At 35.5% G+C, this 5,127-nt stretch overlaps 1 non-coding gene across 1 annotated transcript; it reads right to left on the bottom strand.

Annotated features, from left to right (window-relative positions):
• Nucleotides 1–806: 806 nt before the first annotated feature.
• Nucleotides 807–913, bottom strand: LOC144311657 (U6 spliceosomal RNA). The gene has a single exon (XR_013377243.1). It is a non-coding gene; the product is annotated as a U6 spliceosomal RNA (small nuclear RNA).
• Nucleotides 914–5,127: the final 4,214 nt, after the last annotated feature.

The raw sequence follows: 5,127 nt of genomic DNA, 5'->3' as shown, positions 1-5,127 counted from the left end.
TTCTGAATGACACTATAATAGTGGATATGTGTCATTACACATCTGTCAAAAGCCATATTACACACTGCACCAAAAGTGATCCCTCATGCAAACTACACCATATGTCAATGTGAGTTCATAGATTGGAACAAAGTCATCACCCTGGGGCAGAATGTTGAGAGTGGGAGCATAGGGTATATGAGAACTACCTGTACTTTCCACTCAATTTTTCTGTGAGCCTAAAAGTGTTGTAAATAATAAAGTATATATATATTCCTTTTTTAGTAATCTTTACACCCAACATAGGGTTTAAACTCACAACTCCGATATTAAGAGTCATAGTATTCCTACTGAGCCAGTTAGGTGCCCCAATGATAATGCATATTTAAAAATATATAAAATGTCATAGAAACAGTTCCATCTTCAGTAAACACTGAACACACTAGATTCTGTACTTGTATAAAACTGTAAGACAGAGAAGAATTAGAATAGATATTTATCTTTGAAGAATTCAAACTCAGGTGAAAAGAAAGGCCAACAGGTGGTTACCATGCCCAGTGAAAGTCCAATACTGTATATTCCTAAAAGGTTACTAGCAGTGGCTAAAGGGACAGTGACATCAGTCTGCTAGCATCAGTGGAGATTATCTGTCAATCATCTCCATTCATCCACCACTTGTTAAGTATTTAAAATAAATATTCAGAGCTGATGGATATTTGCCAGGTCACCATTAAGGTCTGAAGGTAATTCAGGCACAAAATAATGCCATGCTCCAAGAGATGTGATTTGAAATAAGACAGTATATTTTAATAATTTTTTTTTTTTCAAAAAATATGGAACGCTTCACGAATTTGCGTGTCATCCTTGCGCAGGGGCCATGCTAATCTTCTCTGTATCGTTCCAATTTCAGTATATGTGCTGCCGAAGCGAGCACTATTTTAATAATTTTTACTTCAATTGATGGAAGTTGGATATACAAATAATACTAATGATGATGATAACAACAATTTAATATGTCAAGTACTTTCTATGCATCAAGCATCATAGTTTGTACTTAATTCTCATACCAGCCCTACAATAATTACTATATCATTTTTACTAATAAGCAACTGGGGGCAGAGAGATTAAATGACTTTCTCAAGCTCATATTGCTACCATGCAATGTAGCTAGAATCCAACCTTGGTTCTCTCTAAATTCTGAGTCTGTGCTCTTATTATCTATGTTTTTATTCCAGAGGAGCCAATGGTCAGGCTGTCATGGTTCTATACCGGGTGTGTGTGATTTGCCTTTTTTGTATCAGCTCAAGAGTGTCCTATTGTTTTCTGTCCTCCTACTGAAGAATTAGGCCAGGGCCACTAGTTCTTAATAAAATGAACACTCACGGAGCAGGGAAAACAGTATTCTAAATGAAACCTATTCATTAAAGGTGTCTGAAGTTGCTGAGAAGTGAACAAAAGTATCAGGAAATGGCTACCTATATTGTAGGAACACAAAAATAAAATTAACTCCTAAATAGTAGCCAGTAAGTACCTAAGTAACAAGTTGTAAAAGTTACCGCATTTTATAATTTAATACTTTGCAGATTTTTTTTTGCCCTTTTAAATTAAATGATATCTTTGGTGATACGATAAGCAAATGGTGTGATTTCTTTGTCGCACTGCTAGTTGTGAAACATCTATCCCTCTTCGGACAAGATGTACAAAAAAAACCCCACACCATTTCCGTTTCTCAAACAGCAGGAAAAACGCCCAAACTCTTCAGGTTCCAACAAGAGGCACTAGTTGAACTTGTGAAGATATTTTTTTTTTTTTTTGCAGTGATTGATTTAGTAGTGTCAAAGATAATATGGTTTTTATGGCCGCAAGAAAGCTGTAATCTAATTTTGCAGAAATTCTTATCTCATTGGCACTGTGTTATCACTTTTAATCTTAGCGTTTTCATTTGAATTAGCTTAGAAAAATTCAATGGGCTGCTTTCCTGACAGCTCAACCCTCGGATTGGTCTTCTGCACTAAATTTTCTAGTGCCGACGTTATATTTTAAATCATGTTATCATTACTCTCAACAGTCAATTAGGAGTTATTTTTGCAGACTATCATAGGCTGGAATTGCTGGGTATAATTTCTTCCACACAGTAAGAACTATTCTTTTTAACAATAGACATTGTAAACTTAATTAGAATGGCATGGCTGGGTCCATGATGAATTTCAGCAAGGGATAGTTTTCAAGTATCTAGATCTTTGTAAAAGAAGATTTAACTTTTTCTTGCTCTCTAGCATATGCTATGGCCAGTAAGCTCTAAATTATGAACTAATTTCCCCAAAGCCTACAACTGGTTATATTTTTAATTCGGTGGCCTAAAATACCTTTACAGCAAAGACAACTAATAGAAATGTGTCTGCGGGCTCCATAGTGATAGTTGTAAGAGGGTGATCTAAATGATATGTCAGGCACCCTCCCCCCTTCAAAGCTATGGTTAGCTTTTGTAAATATTTCCACTGGTAGGAGAATATTTTCTTGATTTTTAATACTCCTCCACCGACTTTTCAGAACAAACCACTCTGACAGAAATTTAGACAAGAAGAAGAGGAAGGCAGGTGTTTTCTTCTAAGAATTCCATTGGATTTTAGTGACCAGCCTTTTCTTCAAGGGGCTCACTCACATGTTGTTCTTCTTCCTAATCTGATGGTTCAGGTAACATGCCACACACCAGGACATGGTCCCTGGAATCTCTCTGTGAGCAGTTGCCTTTAAAATTCCATGAGATGGTCCTTGGAACCCTTTGTGATCAAATTGTTCACCGCATAGCAAAAATTGAAGAGCCAATAGTTATGCTTCTCCACTTTGAGGTCAGATTCAGCATCGTATCTATATATACATAGTGAAACTTTGCCAAAAGAGCATGACTTCTCCAACACCAGTAAAACTACCATCTGATAGATGAATTCAGTTACTATAGAAAATGCCTTAGGGGGTGCCTGGGTGGCTCAGTCGGTTAAGCGTCTGCCTTCAGCTCGGGTCATGATCCTAGGGTCTTGGGATTGAGCCAGGCATTGGCCTCACATCTCTCAAATAAATAAATAACATCTTAAAAAGAGAGAAAAAAAGAAGAAAAGAAAAGAAAAGAAAAGAAAAGAAAAGAGAAAAGAAAAGAAAAGAAAAAAGAAGAAAAAAGAAAGAAGAGAAAAGAGAGAAAAGACAAGAAAAGTAAAGAAAAGAAAAGAAAAGAAGAAAAAAGAAAGAAGAGAAAAGAAAAGAGAGGAAGACAAAAGAAAGGAAAAGAAAATGTTTTAAAAAGACACACTGATGAGGCAGGAACAGCTGGCGGTGACTCTCAAGCTCTAGCCTAATTGATTTCAATCACGTCTCAATTGAGAATGTGATAAGACAAAAGGAGTGGTCAGTGCAGAAAATATAGAAATATGTAATATATGTGGAATTGGGAATGTTCTTTCTCCTCCAGCTAAAAGGAAGCCTGATCAGAGGACTTTTTATCTATGAAAACGGAGGTACCATTGATGCGGGTTCTGTAGTTGAGAAGTCAATGCCTTTCTACTTGCTTGACTATAAAGTGTTATGGCTCACAAGCATGGTGTCATGGTACTGCTTTTTGTACATTTGCATAGAGGCAATTTTACAAAAATTTGTTTAATTTTCTATATACATCTATCATTTTCACTGGCCTGTAAATCTTAGAAGGACAAGGACCAAGGAGGATATCTATTTGTGCTAACATTGATTCTCAAGTACATATCTCAATGTCTTGAATGAATAAATACATTACTATACCTATTGTTTATTATTTGAAAGAATTATCATAATCAGAGAATTGAATTTACTAACCCAAATGCTTACAGTTAAGACCCCTTGGCAATGATGATTCTTACTTTTAGTTAATATAATGGAATATTTTTTTCTGTCAGTGTTTTAGGCGGTCAGTTAATGAGAGAAAGTCCCCTGGAGTCTGATTATATTTGCGTGCACTACTAAGATGGCTTTATGCTAAGTTTGGAGGGAGAATCACCAATAACCACCAACATCGCTGTCTGGCTTCTTGTCTCAGCAAGCAACTTGTCTCAGATGATTTTTATGTTGTCCTTTCCCTTAAAGGCAATGTCACAAGTACCATCCACCTTTCAGAATGATAGTACCATTCAAATCACAAGCAGACGCCTATAAACATCTCCCTTGGATTTCCCTCGGTGAATATAAAATTAAATATACAATGTTTTCAATACTTTCCTCTGTAAGTGAATCAATGCTAAACTCTATCCAGTTTCTTTATATGATTCAATAAGAAGTACTTTCCCTACATTTAAAGTATATACTTTAGTAGGTATAAACTACTAATGTCTAGATATTAAGTGCTTGCTAGAAAAATAAAGATACTGCAAAGCATAATGCAAAACGTCTTAAGAAACACATATGAGAAAAATGTATTTAGATTTAGTTAAATATTAAAAGTCACAGACTAAAGGATCTGAATATCTCTTTTTCTTCCTTTCCCAATTCAATTTCAGAGTCAGATTAACATTTACTCAATGCCTAGCACGCACTTGGGTGAAACAATTGTACGTGTGTTATTTGTTTAAAACTGAGATACTTCACAGAGGTGGAGACAGAAGCCAGAGGAATTGTGTGACTTGTGGAGGTCAGAAAAGGAGTGCGGGAGACAGAAATGGAAACTGGGAGCTTCTCGATCCAGGTTAGGAAATACAATCCCTTAGTTTCCTTATCTTTGAATGAACTGATATTAGTATCTATTCCATTGATACAATTGAGGAATTTGAAGGATTATGTGATAGTTAACAAATGTACAGAAAATACTTAGAACAGTGTGTGGTTCACAGTCAATGCTACATGAGTAGCAGACGCTTATTCATTCGCTCATTGATTATAGTCCCCAAACTGTGAGTACATTTCCCTAATGCACTGATAACTGATCTTTATTGTATTTTAAATTTATTTATCTTTGTATTATTTTGTATTTTTTTTTATTTTAAGTATGTGATTGGATGCTTTTTGCTAGTAACCCATGTAATGTATTAATAGTGGTTGATAAAAGTAGGAAGGCCTCACAAAAGTTAGTATTTCCTGAAGAGTCTTCAGGAGTTTTTAAAGAAGCTTGACTAACATGCAGTCCTTTGT

The sequence above is a fragment of the Canis aureus genome, chromosome 3 (assembly GCF_053574225.1).
Source record: "Canis aureus isolate CA01 chromosome 3, VMU_Caureus_v.1.0, whole genome shotgun sequence".
Lineage (NCBI taxonomy): Eukaryota > Metazoa > Chordata > Mammalia > Carnivora > Canidae > Canis > Canis aureus.
The sequence above is the reverse complement of the archived record's forward strand: the minus strand, read 5'-3'. Positions and strand labels throughout refer to the sequence as shown.